Raw genomic sequence first — 16,312 nt, 5'->3', positions numbered from 1 at the left:
TCTCTGGATTACGGTTAATGAATCATTCTGGCAGTAGCAAAGAGATCAAAGAGAAGCTTATGACTTCATAATAAGTTTTGTTTTGTTGTTGTAGAAGAACTCAAAAAGATCCCAAAAAGAGGAAGTGACATGATATAAAACCAATGACCAATTAATCCATTGCTTTTCAGTCCTTACTCTTTCTCAAATTCCAAAGGAAATTAAAATGCGTCAAATCTCTCTCTCTCTCTCTCTCTCTCTCTATATATATATATATATATAGTATACACACATGCAAACATACATACTATTTGTATGTACTATGGACTAGTGTGGACTATAGACTGAGGCACTGCAAGTGAGGCCGTTTTTCAGGTATTTTAATATTTTATGCAGGTCCAGAGTTACATGCAGTCCCCTTCCCTTATACTTATCTCCGGTTATGTAACCCCCCGGGCTGAAAAATGGGAGGTCCTGAATCCTTTTATGTTACATCACAGGCAACTGGTTCCAAAGCTCAAAAGCATTGTGCACCATCCCCTGCCCCCCCCCCCTCCCCAAATAAAAATCACTACCAGCCACCAGAGTGACCGCCTGAGTGAAAAGGGGTGACTCTCCCTCCAGGAGACATTATCGGCTCGTCCGGTCACATGACACACTTCTCATATCCTTTCATGTTGCAGGGAAATTACCCAGCATGCTCCTGTGCTATCCTGTTTCAGCTCCACCATCTAAGCCATTGTCCTGCCTGACACTCACTTTGGTGTGTCGCTGACATGCACTTTGGTGTAGGTGGCAAGTGGTGGGGTCACTGCATCCACAATAACCCTGTAACAGTCTGCTACAATTTCTGACTAGCGTCCTTCCATGCTGTTTTCTGTAGTAAACCTGGTTTCTAGGTAAAGGAAAGTGCTCAAATGAATGTAGTGAATTGAGGAGAGTGCTAGCAATATACAAGCATTGCTTCAGTATATATCCCGCAGTATAAATGGCTGCAATATAAATGCTATGTAACAAAATAGATGTTGTGTAAGTCGCTCCGGATAACAGCATCTGCTAATGCCGGTAATGTAATGTAACATTACCCTTTCATCCTTTTTCTCAGACTTTCACTTCCCCTGATTCAGGCCATACTCTGCTGTGGAATAAAGACTCTATTTCTGGTTGTTTCTTAGTCTGAATTAAAATGTATTCCTAGGAATTAATGGGGGAAAACGCTCCGGGAGGGTAAAAGCAGAAGCCGCTCGGTTTAGCCGGTTTCTTTAACCGACTCTCGGGACGGTGAGGGAGTTCATTGACTGGTTGGAGGACCAGCTGAGCCACCACGCAAATAAGCCTCTCGATCTCCCACTCAGTAAACACGCTAGTCCAATCTCTCGCTCCACGGGAGAGAGGAACACCTGCAGCCAGGCCCCACACAATCGACTCGGTCCTAATGGCTCGCAAGAACTCCCGTTAGGGCCTGATGACCTGTGGACACCCACAGTCAGTCCCAGGTGATACTGAAACAGAGAAAAACAAAGACAGAGAGAGGGGAAAAAAAAACAGAAGAAATTGGGCGAGAGAAAGGCACAGATAGAAAGAATGTATTTTCCTTTCATCCAGATCATTCTGAATAATAATCAGGCCACATTTTCACTCGAACGCGAAAAGGGGACCCTCCACCTCCAGTGCGACATAACGCTTTCACTTGAGTCACCAGAAATCATCCCACAGTTTCAGCTCTTTTCGCAAAACTGCAGCTCATTAAAGTTCTGCAAAGTTCAGGACCTCCTCACTTATTTTCACACTCACTTACCAAATGGGAGAATTCTACTGTGATCGGCTTCTCCTTCTGACAAATGGACCGAGTGAATAGAGGGTTTTTCTAACTGAGCAGAGCGCACCTAAAACACCACATGAGCCAGCCTACAGGCCACACCCCGTCAAGCTTCTGAAGCTAGTCAGAGACATATGGAAGAGACAAGGATGTTTTGCTTACAGTAAAACCTTAAACTCACGAATTGCCTATGTCCAAATTGTGGAAAACGTGCACCCCAGATCAAGAGAACTTGCATGTGAGCCCCTGCACATACACCCCCAAATAAAACTGCATTAATGGAAGTTTGGTTGTATATCCCATGGTTCATTTCATTTTCAGACATGACAGCCGGTTGGTGGAAATGGATTACGATCCCTTGAATTTGCTCAACTCAGGTCTCATGAAAAATTGTGTAAAACCTCAACGTGCATTGCTCAGAGCTTTCCCACATCTCCCCACTCTGTCACAGAGACAGTTCGGCCCTGCATTTGATTCATTACAGATAAGTGAGACATCCCTGCTTCAAACTGAAATTATAAAATATACTTCTTAATCATGGAAAGTAATTAGCTTCCTACGATGATGATCATCAGAGCCAATGAAATTCCCGCTAATGAAGTAGCTGTTCGAAATGACAACTTTAATCAAAGGCTGACATCAGGTAAAGCCAATTATGTATGCATCAACTGGACCAGGAACTTAACCTTCAGAGGGTGCTCTTTGGCAATATGGCACCAAAAAAGTGCGATGTTACAATATTATAGAGACCCTGTCAGAATAAGCAGATTTTCAACACATTATACTGGAGGTGGAGGTGTTTGTGTTAGCAGTCACATCCACGATATGTTAATATGAGACAGTGAACCAAGACAAAAATTGTCTCAACTTCCTTACAGTTTTCTGATGTACTTCTAGTCAAATAAATGGAGAATGGGTAGCATGTTCATGGTGCATGGAAAGCCTACAAAGTATACAGTACTATAGTGTCATGCATAGTATGTAGGCCAATGAAACATCATCCAGGATTATTAGATATGGCAGTAAAATGACATGGGACACTGGTAATGGATAGGAAGGCAGGAGTGTATATTCAATCTCTACCCACAGGCTTCGGGTGAGTTATTTAGAATGTTATTATAATGTCACAGTGCATTTCCTGGGTGGACCATGCCAACTTGAGAAAAACAAAGCTGGAAAATCTTCTGCAAAACTGTCAACAGTCCGTACTTCCTGGAACTTATTCCATTTCTTGCAAATATGCTCACATTATAAAAGAAAAAAAGAAAAGCACAATATGGTATCAGCATTTCCTGGTATCAGCACTTAGGCTTCGCATGGCTATGTCATATTTATGCTTGGTAATTTTTTATGAACTCAGAGTTTATGCATTTGAGGGGAGGCCTGAGTCTTCAGTGCTAGAAAGCTATTGAACTACTAGTGAAAAGATTTATTAACTACAAATGCTAAGCACCATGAGTATCATTTTTTTACTACGTAATTCCAAGAAAGAGGTATAATATAGTTAAAATTCCCGTTACCAAGAATGTCAACTGATGGGGTATTTGCATTGGCAAGAGACTCGGACTAAGAAGACTGAGGACACTCTAAAACAAAAAAATCCAATGAAAAGTAACAGAAATCCAATAAAACCCTGAAGCAAATTGGTACAATAAACCTGCTGGGAAAGAAGAGAGGCTGAAAGGTTTATACTGATGATGAATGGTTAGGGAGTTTGGGATTTTCAAAATTATACTTAAAAAAAGGAGAGTGACAGTGCCTGACTGGATCTGAGGGGGGGTGGGGGGGGGGTGTGTTGGGGGTTGAGGTGGCTAACCTTTCTGTTGGCTGTCGGAAACTCCCACACAGGCCCGCTCAGTGGGGGGCAGCTGGCGGTTCGTCAGTTTGGCAGCACCTCCCCTCCTCCGGTTTGGCCTCGGTGGCACTCTGGCGTCCTTGCGGCCTCTGTGAACTGGAACCAGGCGATTAGCTGGCCATCAGGGCACAGATGCGGCTGCTGACACGGAAACGGGCGCCGTGGAGACAGACAAAAATTGGGGGGGGGGGGGGGGTGCGGGTGGTGTGGGGACCAGGGAGTACTGGGCCTTTAAAGAGGAACATCTACCTTGAAATCAGAATACCAGTTAACTCTTTGAAGACCAGGTTTTTTGTAATTTTTTTTTTTTTTTAAGTCAGTGTTCCAGAACTCCATGGCTTTCAATTAGTAGTGAGACTAAGAACAGTCAAGAACATTCTACTCACACTTTTGTGGTTTTACACATATCTTACAAAGGGACTGTGTAAACAACACATTTTCACACCCTATTTATTGGGAACAAGGTCATGAACTGTAAAAAAGGATAGCTCTGTTTTTGTCTTCTTAAAATAGATTATTCAACTTACGATTTCAGAAAGCTAAGGGTAGTGTCTGTCCATGCCTCTGCAGCTACCTGCCACTATTTTTCTGTGGCCTGGGTTCGGCCGATGCTGTTGAACGAGGTGAAAGGAAGGGGAGAGTCATTCTGTTGGAAGGGAAACTGGATTAAAACTATCTTCCTAATCACTCAGACCCCAAGTCATGTGACTGGTGAAGCCAGGTGGCACTGTAGCTGAGAGAGAGGGAGAGAGAGAGAGACAGACGGGGGGGGGGGGGGGGTGCTGCTGAGACAGGGATGGGAGGGAAGGTGGGGATTATCTCTGTGACAATACAAGCTGTACGGTTCTGTCCTAAAATGCTTTGTACAGAGAAAAATGAGACATAATGAGAGGTAACACCACAGACAGAGAAAGGCAAAAGTGTTTTTGAGGATGCAGTGACATCAGCAAAAATCAGGGAGAGACAGAGAGAGATAGAGAGAGAGAGAGGGAGAGAGAGATAGAAAGAAGTAAACTTTTGCTAAGCGCAGCCTTGTAAGTGACCTTGTATGCAGAAACACCAAATAAGCCCTTTCTTGGCTTTCACTACATATACTTGACCTTGAATAAGGACCAAAAAATGCCATTAGTCGCATTAAGCGATGACAAGATATCTGTGATTCTGTCTGGCATGAGCTGCCTACACTGATGGTTTCAAGGCCAATTAAATCACTGAAGTGACTCTAGAGAAAATTTATAGATTTTTGCATTGTCAACACATTCATTTGGCTTAATTGACAAACGCGCAGATGCGGTCTTGTCGTAAATGTGTCAGATTAATCACCACCGTTTTTTTCCCCCCACCACTTGCATCGCGGTACAGTAAAAAAAAAAGATATCGAAAGACAAAAAAAAAATGAATAAATGGAGGGAGACAGAAAATGGGAGAACGCCAGGGAGTTTTAAAAAAAGGCAATACAGCTTATCAGCCTCTCCCTCCATCCTGAGGAGAATGGAAGACAAAGTGCGGCCGGCTCGGAGCAGCAACAAAGAGAGCGTTACATAACAGTGGGTCCCTGCAGCATGGCAATTAAGCGCAAAACCGATAGGTGTGGGTATTAGCAAAATCGCGAAGACGGGGACGATGGAAACGCGGTCAGCATTTCAATTGTTTTTTTTCACCATTGGCCCGGAGGCTCTCTCTGATGATGACTTGTATTAGTTTTTTTCTTTTTCCCAAATGGTATAGCAGAGGAAATCATTTCTTTAAAAAAAAAAAAAAAAAAAAGCGGCATGACTGCTGTAACTTCAGAGTGGAACGTCCCTTAAGAAAGCGGAAAGTGAAAATAAAAACCCGAATGTCTGGGGACGAGCAGTGTGGGGTGCCTCGTCTTCCTTTCTGCAGAACAAGGCTGGGGCTAATATTTAGTCCAGTCGCTCGGTCTGGATTATCAGATTTTTATATCCAACCAAAACAATAACAGTACATGATGTCTGGCCCCAGACTGTCTCCATTACTGTACAGCTGTCTTCTGACAATATGACAAGTGGGCATCCGCGCTGAAGCCGCAGTTATAAATAAGCCTCTTGTAATGTCATATAAACCGGCTACATCAATGGGGAAATGAGAAAGGTGTGCATGTGTGGAAAGATATGAATTTGTATGTGTGTGTGTGTGTGTGTGTGTGTGTGTGTGTGTGTTTGTGTGTGCATGCGTGCATGTGTGTGGATGCGTGTGTGTGTGTGTGTGTGTGTTTGTGTGTGCATGCGTGCATGTGTGTGGATGTGTGTGTGTGTGTGTGCCACCCCCACTCAGCCTTGTCAAAGCACTGTAAACAAGACTAAAGGTTAGTGATTAAAAGTGTTGGTAGAGGCTGATATGCCAAAGTGTTGCCTTGGCAACAGCGAGAGTGATTCATGCAGCGTGTCAGTCTTTGAAATAAATTTCACACCTCAGTGCGCCACTGTGCCAGCGCTTTAACTGTGAGAGGGGCGGACGGAAAAACCGGGAACGTATTCCGGTTTTCCGGGATGTGTCTCCCCCCGCCGCCGCCCTCCCCTCTTCACTTTGTCTCATTTCAGAAGAGAAAAAAAAACAGCTCCCAGCTGGCGCACGGTCTCGACAGACCACATAGTGCGCCCAAATGGCGCTGGTTTTGACAGCTTTTTCTTCCACTGATTTCTGATACTCCAAAGACTGACTCACGAGGGATGCAGATTAAGAAAGCACGGGGCCTCTCGTCTTATATTTTATTCTGGAGAAAATAGTTGTTAAAAATAATCACTGGTACGCTCAATGCATAAATTTGTGTCAACAATAAAGCCTCCATCATAATAGGAACAGGCAGGGAATGGTAATAGGACACAGAAATGGGTCTAATTACCGACTGACAGATTCTGTCTCCCTATTTTATCCCTCATGTTTCCCCTCGTGTTTCATTGGTCTGTTCTCCTCTGCTTTTCACCTATTCCTGCAACCCAGAGGGTCTGACCTTGAGCGATCTCACAATACTCTCAGCCTTTCTGTCCAGGAATGGCAGCTCCGGGCATCGGTCAGACAGCGGTCAGGTTGTCAGAGGACGGTTTGCAGAGGTGTGACGTATTTAGTATCTACACACGCCTCCTCCGTTTCAACCACTTCCCTGTGTCTCATAGTTCACGTCTGAGTCCCCAGTTTGAATTGCTGACGTCCCCTTAGAGCCGCATCCACTCAGTCGATGTGACAGGTCAGGAAATATTGGCTGTGTCACGAAAGTAGGGTTTCACACAGACCTGCTGGGAATTTGTTGCCCGTTATCTGTCAGAATGTCATCTGGTTTTATTTAATTGTCACACTGTCTGTATTTCTGTCCCTTTCTCTGCCAGTCCTTTGTGACTGTACAGTCTAATCTGACACGTACCTGTCTGCAGGTAAGTGTGTCTGCCAGGCTGTCTACATGGCTGTGCAGTCCTGCCTTATGGCCATTTCTTTTTAGTAATGACCCAGCAGTCACATTACCTGGATTATGTCATTCTTACGGTCATGGACCACTGACAGAGATGAGAATTACTCATAAACTATGTCCCTTTTCAGCTACTCCAGAAATCTCAAAAGATGCTGAGGGGGTCAGAGGGGTAGGTCATATCCCATGATCGAGTCCAAACCCAGACCACCCAGGTCCCCTCACTGGTGGCATCCCCAATCCCCTCTTTATGCATTAATTCCATTTGTCAATACATTCAAAAAGATATGTGGTCCATAACATTTTCATGTTTATTTTTGCTTTTTTTCTGACAAAAAAAGACTCCAGGAAGTGCAGAGCCCTTTCTCTCCCATCACCTCCCATCTCTCTCTCTCTCACTCTCTCTCTCTCTCTCTCTCTCTTTCTCTCCTCGCCTCCCTCTGTCTCTCCTCCTCACTGTCTCCTCTTTGTGAGGTGACTGTGCTGCTCATTAACTTTCTGTCAGTCTCGCTTTCTGTCTCGCGCTCCGGCTCTCTCTGTCATGTGGTCTTCCTCTTTCTCCCCCCCCCCCCCCTCGCCTGGTGGCAGCCAGAGGCAGCCATGACCTCACCTGGTCAGGGATTTGGGGTGGGACACAGCCGTAGGCTCCGAGACATCTGTCTCATTAGCCACTCGGCTCGAACGCCTGCGTTTCCAAACACAGAGCAGCTCTGCTGTACTGGTGAAGTGTTGGGGTGGGGTGGGGTGGGGTGGGGTGGGGTGGGGAGTTGGTGCTGTCAGTGGTTTGTTGATGTGTGGGGGTAATAGGGGTGTAGTGTGTTGGTGTACACTGGAGTACACATTTTTAAAAAATGAAAAGTGAGCAGGAGGGAGTGGTGAATGGTGTATGTGTGGGGGTAACAGGGGTGTAGTGCAGGGGGAGGAGTACAGGTGGGGAAAGCAGTGAAGAGTGAGCAGGAGGAGGTGGTGATTGGTTTATGCATGGGGTAAAAGGGGTGTACTGTGGGGGGGAGGATGTGGCATAATGCAGCAGAAGGCCCTGCCTAAATCTCAGTTCATCTGTATTTTCGATACTGAGCACCTGATTAATAAACTATGAGCCCAGGAAGGGAAAATGGAAGACATGACAGGGGCTGTTTCCGTTCCAGCGCACAGAACAGAAGAGACGAGAGAAAAAAAAGAGAGCGGGGCGATGGAAATGGGGATGTCTGTAATATATCTGTGCTGCAGATGTCCTTGCATTGCTAATTTTTTTCTTTTATTGCATTATTAATACCATTTTTGTGAAACACGGTTCCATACCATCGTGGTGATACGGTTCAGAAAGATTAGCCTGAAGCCTGGTCTAAAACCACATTTGGACAGTCTGTAAAGAGTGTGCATGTGTTTGTGTGTGCGTGCGTGCATGCATGTGTGCGTGCGTGTGTGTGTGTGTGCACGCATGCGTGTGTGTGTGTGTGTGTGTGTATGTGTGTGTGTAAGGGTGGAAAAATTTTTTAAAGCCCCAACCGCTAACCCTTACATCTTTGTAAATGAAAGTCCAGTATAAATCCAAAAACGGACAAATCAGTCTTTCCTGCTGCAGATAATTCTTAAATCTGCACATCTCACAGTGGCCCTATAAACAACAGCATTCCCTCCTGATTTTGGCAAATGTATAAAATACACACGGCACGTTCTGACTCAGATTTAATTTAAATCTATTCAATTGTCTTTGTGTTTACATTTTAGCCTGCTTCTGTCCAAGGTTTTGGTTGATATAAGACTGCTATTGTGTTTACAATCAGTCATGTGAGAAAGGGATAGAAAGGGGATGGGAGAGGAAGAGAGCACTGTTTGTTTTCGTGTTTGTGTGTGCGTCTGTGAGTGTGTGTGTGTGTGTGTGTGTGAGAGAGAGAGAGAGAGAGAGAGAGAGAGAATGATTATTCATCTGTGTTAAAATGTATTGCTATACGCCCTAGTAATGTTTACAAATATATTTCTTGCCAATGAGCTATTTCGTGCCATTTTGAATTTGAATTTGAGAGAAAGCAAAAGAATATTTGTGTGTGTGTGTATGTGAGAGAGAGAGAGAGAGAGAGAGAAAGAGAGAGAGACAGTTAGTGCTTGAATGCTTTGTGTGTGGGTGTGTGTGAGGGAAGAGAATTGAGTAACTGTGGCACAGTGATTTTACCATTTCTACTGCAGTACAAGAAGTGTTGGAAATGTTGTGAGGATGGATTACATTTTAAAAACAGAAGAAAGCCTCCTGTCTGTACCAGCAATAATGCACCAAATGTTCCCACTGAGCAGGCAGTGTGGCAGTGTCACAGGACTGCTTTCTCCAGAATACAGAGGGAACACTGCACTGTAACAGTACCGCAGCACAATTGCAGCCATTGTGCCTTTACCGACAGCTCATTCTTTACGACACATGAAAAATGTTAACGTTTTAAAATGATGACATCAGATGTACAATTTTTACTGCCTGTTATTGATTGGTCAATTGTTTCTTTACACGGACAAGTTGAAGAAATTATATAATCCTGTATTTTGCCGAATTTGATAAAAGGGTAGCCTGGTTTGAAATAGTTTACTAATTTGCATTTATGTTTGTCAAAGAAAACCTTATCCTGGCTATTTATATCAATTCCATCCAATACTTCTACTAATGAGCATCCAGCTTCTAATTGTGGATGATGACGCCACAGTGAGACTTGGTGCGATATGTGAAGTTTCCAAAATGATATGTCATTTAAAATCCCCCAGAATCGCCCTGATTGAGCTGTGCTTAAAAAGGCAACGGCCGTCTGGTGAGCAGGCATGCTCCAGCGAGCTATTCATGTCTCTCCACTGCTCAAGTCATTTCAGCCCCAGATGGGATAGCCGATCTGCGGATTTCAGAGTAGTGCAGAGGGGGTAATCCACTGGTTAGCAAGTATTGGGACAAACCATCTGAGGCACAGTCTCGCCAAAGCATCCAAAATATACAGCCACACAGGGTATCCCTGAGTTCCTGTCCCAGATGTATCTTCGTTTCAAATAGTTAAGATCAGTAATGAATTATAGCAAATGCAAGTTTATTCATTGACGCATAAGTCTCTGGTGTCACGCAACAAAGCAATGTCATTCAGCCACCCTTAACTCTTCACCCCAGAAGACATTGACTATAGCGATTAGCGATGTAGCGATTAGCACGTGAGGAATGGTGGAGGCTCCGAATGGTGCACTGAGCTAAAGCACTAGTCCTCAGTACAGAGACTTATCTCATGGCCTGGATTCAAACCCTGACTGTGCGGATGCAAACTGAGGACAGCGGTCCTACAGGGCATACTCAGCCATCGTCAACAGAGAGGGAAAGTTGAAAAGGGAGTCGCAGATAGAAATGTATTTTGGTAGTTTCAGCTTGACTAATTCTTTTATCAGCAAAAAAATGTATGTATTGTTGCACTTATTCTATAATAAGGTTATAGGAAAAAACACATACAAAAAAATTACATTGGCTAAATTCTCTTTTAAAGCTAACGCATTCCTTACATGTCAGGATTAAAACTACGTATATATACTTCAAATGAGTGCGTCTTCATATGAGCATATATCTCTTGAATGGAGGTCGTTGCGCGTTGTCTAAGAGTCAAGTGGACTGTGGACTGTTGACGGGAAGCTAAGTCATTCATTGAGTGAGAGGTGGAACATTGTGTCTGTCAGCTAATAAAGGTAGCCCGATACGTTTTATTGATGCCATACAATACAATAGGTGTCCAGTTTCTGAATGGTAGCCTTTGTAATAGATCTTTTTTAATCAGGTTGGCCATTTATTGATTGTGTGGTAAATGTTCCGTGGGATTGGGTGAGCGATAAACAACCACCTTGTTGAAATGAGATGAACTATGATTCGCCCTTGATGAATATGTTCAGGTCCAATACATTTTACCAAGACTGCAGTAAAATACGGGAAATGAAATAGAATATCTATGATGCGTAAGAGTAAAGATGCACATGGCAAGCACTTAACATGCTGCAATAAGCAATGTGTTAATAAGCATGACTGGGGATTTATCTCTTTGTAAGTAGCTATTGTTCATTTATCAGTCTGAAGGCCCTTATAATTGTCCCAGTCATTTCCTGCTTTTTCAGAGAATATAACCAGGAAACGCTACTTACCTGCGATTACATCAGCATCAGATATGCCAGCAGCACCCAAATGCAGATTTTCCCTCCCAAAAGACAAAGTCAAATTTTAATATTTATGAATGGATGTAATGTGGGTATGTACAGGCATAATCCCATCTGGAATAGAGGCTATTTTGTTTTTTGCAGCATCACGCCTCCCCTACCCTAAAAACCTGAATAACCCCATGGACTCTTGTCTTTGCCGCGGATAAGGAGATGGACTTATAAGAATTCAGGTTCACATCCCAGGTAATGTACAATACTGCAGTGCTCCTGAGTAAACCGCATATCCTGAATTTCATTGTGAATGTTTTCCCCTCTTAATATGTTTGCTTTGTGAGTGCCCCTGGATAATGCACCCCAAAAAATAAATTCAGTGGTGCAATAGCCTACCTTGGGAGACCATTCCTGGGATCCTCAACCAAAATGTCAGGGGGAAGTTTCTGTAATCTGCAAGCAACAGGAAGAGTCAAACTTATTTTATTTGTATATCACCCAATGTGAACTTTTACTTATATTTAGAAATGCAAAGTCATTTCACATTAAATATAGTGGTACAGTCTCAACTCAATGTGATTGGAGAGAACATATTTGTATAATATGGTGATAAACAGGTGGCTGTTGTGGTACAGTGCATAGAAATAGATGGCCTCATTTATAAAAATGTTCTTGGATTTAAATTTAAGTGCAATCTTAAAATCATTTCTCAAGTTTTGCTTATGTTTGATTTATAAAAAATAACAGACACAAAGTTGTTTGTGTTAGTTTATCTGCATCTTGCGCAGCAGTGAAACCTCAAATGAATTTCAATTTGAACTCACGTGAAAGTGTTTCACAATTTAAGTTTCCACCTGATGCCCTGTGCCTAAAGAAATAATGACCTTGACTGAATATATATTAATAGTACAGAGAAGGGCAGCAAGAGTAGCCCCAGGTCTCAGACTTTTGGCTAATGAAAAGAGATATAATGTACCAAGTCTGTATATTTTCAGTCCACAGGGTTCATGAAAGATTTGAATGACATGTTTTAAATTGCATAAGAACTTCATGAGGTGGATTCAAGATCAGGTTTGCCCATGGAAATTTGAGGATGGAAATTGGCTCATAAACTGTGTTATTTCTGAATATGTTATTTTTCAATATAAAGAATTTGATGGGGTGTATAATGAAGTCTGAGAACCTGATATTCTTTCATGCTAAATGCACAGTGATTCATTGTAGATTCTAGATTCACTCTAGATTCAGGCAAATGACCAGCGATGATGGGCATAATGCCCCGATCCCTCACCTACGTTATGACTGTCGTAAGCCGTCAGTTAGAAAAAAGTTGGCCGGTTTGAACGTCTCCCGGAAATCACCAGCGAGAATCTCTCCTCCTGAAGGACGCAACAGAGCCTGGCTCGGGCCCAACTGGGCCACGAGGGAGAGACCGGGGGGACAAAGCAATTTCAATCAGCAACGTCAACCGCGTGCCAAGATCCGCTGCCCCCTAACCCTGGAGAAAAAGAATTAATTAATGCAGCGCCGATAATGCTCCACCCCTGCTTCTGGGTTACCAATGACAGATCGCCTAGAAGCCCGTTTTTCAATTAGGAAGCGGGGGAAAATCTCCATCACCCCTCTGACGCGGACTACGAGGTCGCGCGGCGCGGAGCGGCGCCTCCGCTCTGACGCGGCGGTGATTAGCGGAGACCGGCGCGCGGAGCGTCCTTCTGTGTGTGCTGCGATATTCTCTGGTGCGCCGCGCCATTCAGCGCCTGGGAATGTCAATAGGCATGCTCTGCTGAGGGCATCAGAAAGCACGCGTCGATGCCGAATCGTTGGCAGCCAAGGTCGATCGCTGCATCCGGCGCTGTGAAAAGTAGCGAAGCGGCGCCAAAAAGAGGTCAGCCTGTTTGAAGAGCGACCATTTTGGATGGCCGTTTGCCCACAAATTATCTGTGAAAACCAGTGATGACTGGTTCAGTGGCACTTGTGGTGAGAATGCCTCCGTCTGCACCGAAAGGTTAAAGGTCTGGCCCCCAACCACACAACAGCTGTGTACCATTTCAACCCTTTTTTCTTTTTTCAAAAAAAAGGCTCATTAAAAAAAAAAACAACACAAGATTTTCCAGGAGATGCATTAGTGCAAGAGGTCAAGAAGTCATGTAATAAATCGTGACGGCTGGGGCTTGAAACAGGTTTACATTCTAAGAAAGTCTGGGTATGTGCTCATTAAATGAATGTACTGTAATGTAATATGCAATGGTTTGAGACAGAGAAGATCCACAGAACGCCCTATTACAAATAATGTGATCTGGAGTTTGCTTGAATGACGGCAACAGCAAAGCAAAAAAAACACACACGCACGTAACATTAACTGTAGAAACGGTACCTGGAGACATGACATCTCCTATTCAAATGCAAATGACACAGAGCTATGTCTGCACTTGGGGGAAAGCAAGCCTCGTTTCTCCAGAGCAGCTGCCATAGAGATATGTGTGAGATAGGGGTGGCAGGTAAAGGGGCGGTGTGGGAGGAGGGGTGTCGAAAGAGAGTTGTCGTTTCCTGTCACACCTCTGGGATCAGCGATTCTCTTAAAAACTGTGACTAGCACTCATTATCACCCTCTTCGGCCTAATTAGGAGCAAAACAAAGAGCTGAGCTTTTTAATGAAGGGGGGTTAGCTTCAGCTCTCCTGGTGCCACTTCCCACAGAAACGTGCCTTCATCCTCCAAGCTCTGTGTAAAACGTTCAGGTGGAACATGTGAGTGCAGTGTGGTTTAATGTGATCACACGTCCATAACGCAAGTATGGTTTGATCCAGTCAGCGTGTCCCAATGTTTCAGCATTAGTCCTGTCAACTGCAGTCACTACAGGCCTCCGGCCCAGTCTAAAGTACAAAGAGAGGTAAATTTTTTTTCTTTTCTTTTTTGAAATCACATAAATGTGTTTGCCTCGAATACTGTTTTTGCCCACAAGAGGTTTTTTTGAATTCAGTGCTCAGGAAAAAAAGGCAATCGCAATTTTTTGCACCTCCCTAGCCTCAACCGACAGGGACACGTCCACGTCATGACAGCAATCAGGAGACAGAAAGGAATAGCCAAGCACCACCACAGCCAGCACTCAGAGAGAGATAGATAGAGCTCTCCTAATACAAGACTGTGTACAGTGCATGCCCAAACACAACCTTGCACAATATTTCCACTGAATGATTGGACCCATGATGTGTGATGATTTGGACACATCACAGTCCTGTCCCTCAGGCTCCCAGCATATTGGTCGCTTCTTCCTTTGTTTCTGCAGGGTCTTCCCTATTGACTGAGAAACTGGGGAGTTGGTATCATATGACAACCTGTTCCTGCATGTTGTCTAGACCATTATAGTCCAACACTACCGTCAAGAGCACTGAGCTCGTTCCGTCTCGGTGACATAACCAGCTGTTGCATCTCACCCCCTGACCTTTACCCACACATAGTTCAGACCGGTACCGTGGTAACAAGCGTACGCTGCAGGAGCACCGGACTGACGATGTGGGGAATGCATTCTGCACACGACCAGCGCCTGACACAGCGACACGGGGGAACAGGGGGATCCGGGGGGATTCTCGTGGAGGGACCCTAAATGATCATTGCCTGGGTGGGATGCCAGGCTGAATATCGTGTGGCGAAACAGCACAAGGAGGTGGAAAAAAATGTCAGAACAGCGTTCTAAAGTTAGACGCGTCACACGATCGTCTCCCAAGCACCTGCTCGCTTCTTGAGTTTGCGAGACGGAAAAAGGTGGCGCTGCGCCTTGGTGCGTCACATGACCTTGAAACACGAGCAAAGAAACCTGTTTCAAAGACGGAACGTGGGGTGTTTTTTTTTTTTTCAGAAATCATTACCTAAAATGATCTAGCAGCTCCGGCACCCATCACGGGATACAGGGACAGACAACCCAAAATAAATTCAATCTGTTCAAACATTTACGGCACTCACATGCTGAAATCAAAGCTGGGCTTTCGCAACTGCCACTGACAAGTGCAATGAAATATGGCGGAACCTTCAAATGAATTTATTCTCCAGTTTTAATGTATGATCACCAACTCGTACTTTACATTACATTACAAGCATTTAGCAGACACTTATATCCAGAACGACTTACACAACTTTTTTTACTTAGTATTTACATTGTATCCAATTATACAGCTCGATATATACTGAAGCAATGCAGGTAAAATACCTTGTTCAAGAGTACAACAGCAGAATCGAACCTGCGACCTATAGTTTAGAAGACCGACTCCTTACCTATTATATTACACTGCCGCCCAGTACATTGGCCTCAATGCTGCCTTTCCTTTCTGGAGGATGGACAGTCGATGAAAAATCTGTTGTTTTGCGTAATGTCATGACAGCCGTTCGGGGTGGGGCAGGTTTGTTTTCAAATACTCCATTGCCTTGTTTACAGCTCCCCAGATGGAAAGCTGAAAAACAAACTCTGGCTCCAGACTCTGCTGTCCACTGCCATTTGGCACAGACCTCCATCCATGCAAGCCCGTGTCCATCAAATTCTAGAGGACGCAGACTGACATAACTAAAATGAGGAAGTGTGAAATGAGGAAAAATATTACTTCAACCTGAATGACCTTTTCTGAACACAAAAGTGGGAACCTTTTTTTGGGGAACCTTTGTTCCGGGGATTTTTCCAGGCATGTAATGGCTGGAACTGGACATTCGTTTTGCAGGGTGAAGTGTTGCTAAACTATTTACGAGTAGCAGCCAAATGGCAGAGCAGGTCAATTGCATAACTGTTCCGTAAACAGCACACAGCCTGAGAACTGAGGTGGGTTCAGTATGCTTTCCTCTCATTCAGAACCCATCATTCGAAAACTTCAACGTCATATCTTACTGAGAATCTTGGATTTAGCCACAGATATGCACACAATTCAATCTCAATTCAAGTGGACAATCTGCCCATAAGTCAGGTCTCCCATAGACGTCTTGAGTTTTTATTCACACACACACACACACACACACACACACACACACACACACGCACACTTGCACACGCATGTACGCACGCACACACGCACGTACACAGCAAGAGAGAGCGAGAGAAAGAGAGA

At 44.2% G+C, this 16,312-nt stretch overlaps 1 long non-coding RNA gene across 1 annotated transcript; it reads right to left on the bottom strand.

Annotated features, from left to right (window-relative positions):
* Positions 1-312: 312 nt before the first annotated feature.
* LOC118229318 lies at positions 313-15,719 on the bottom strand. Its single transcript, XR_004765644.1, has 6 exons — positions 15,495-15,719; positions 12,515-12,636; positions 11,620-11,676; positions 4,181-4,264; positions 3,615-3,749; positions 313-1,481 (listed from the first exon to the last, which is right to left on the bottom strand). It is a non-coding gene; the product is annotated as an uncharacterized LOC118229318 (long non-coding RNA).
* Positions 15,720-16,312: the final 593 nt, after the last annotated feature.

This window comes from Anguilla anguilla, chromosome 6 (assembly GCF_013347855.1).
Source record: "Anguilla anguilla isolate fAngAng1 chromosome 6, fAngAng1.pri, whole genome shotgun sequence".
NCBI classification, from domain to species: Eukaryota; Metazoa; Chordata; class Actinopteri; order Anguilliformes; family Anguillidae; genus Anguilla; species Anguilla anguilla.
This window is presented reverse-complemented; position numbering and strand designations above follow the sequence as displayed.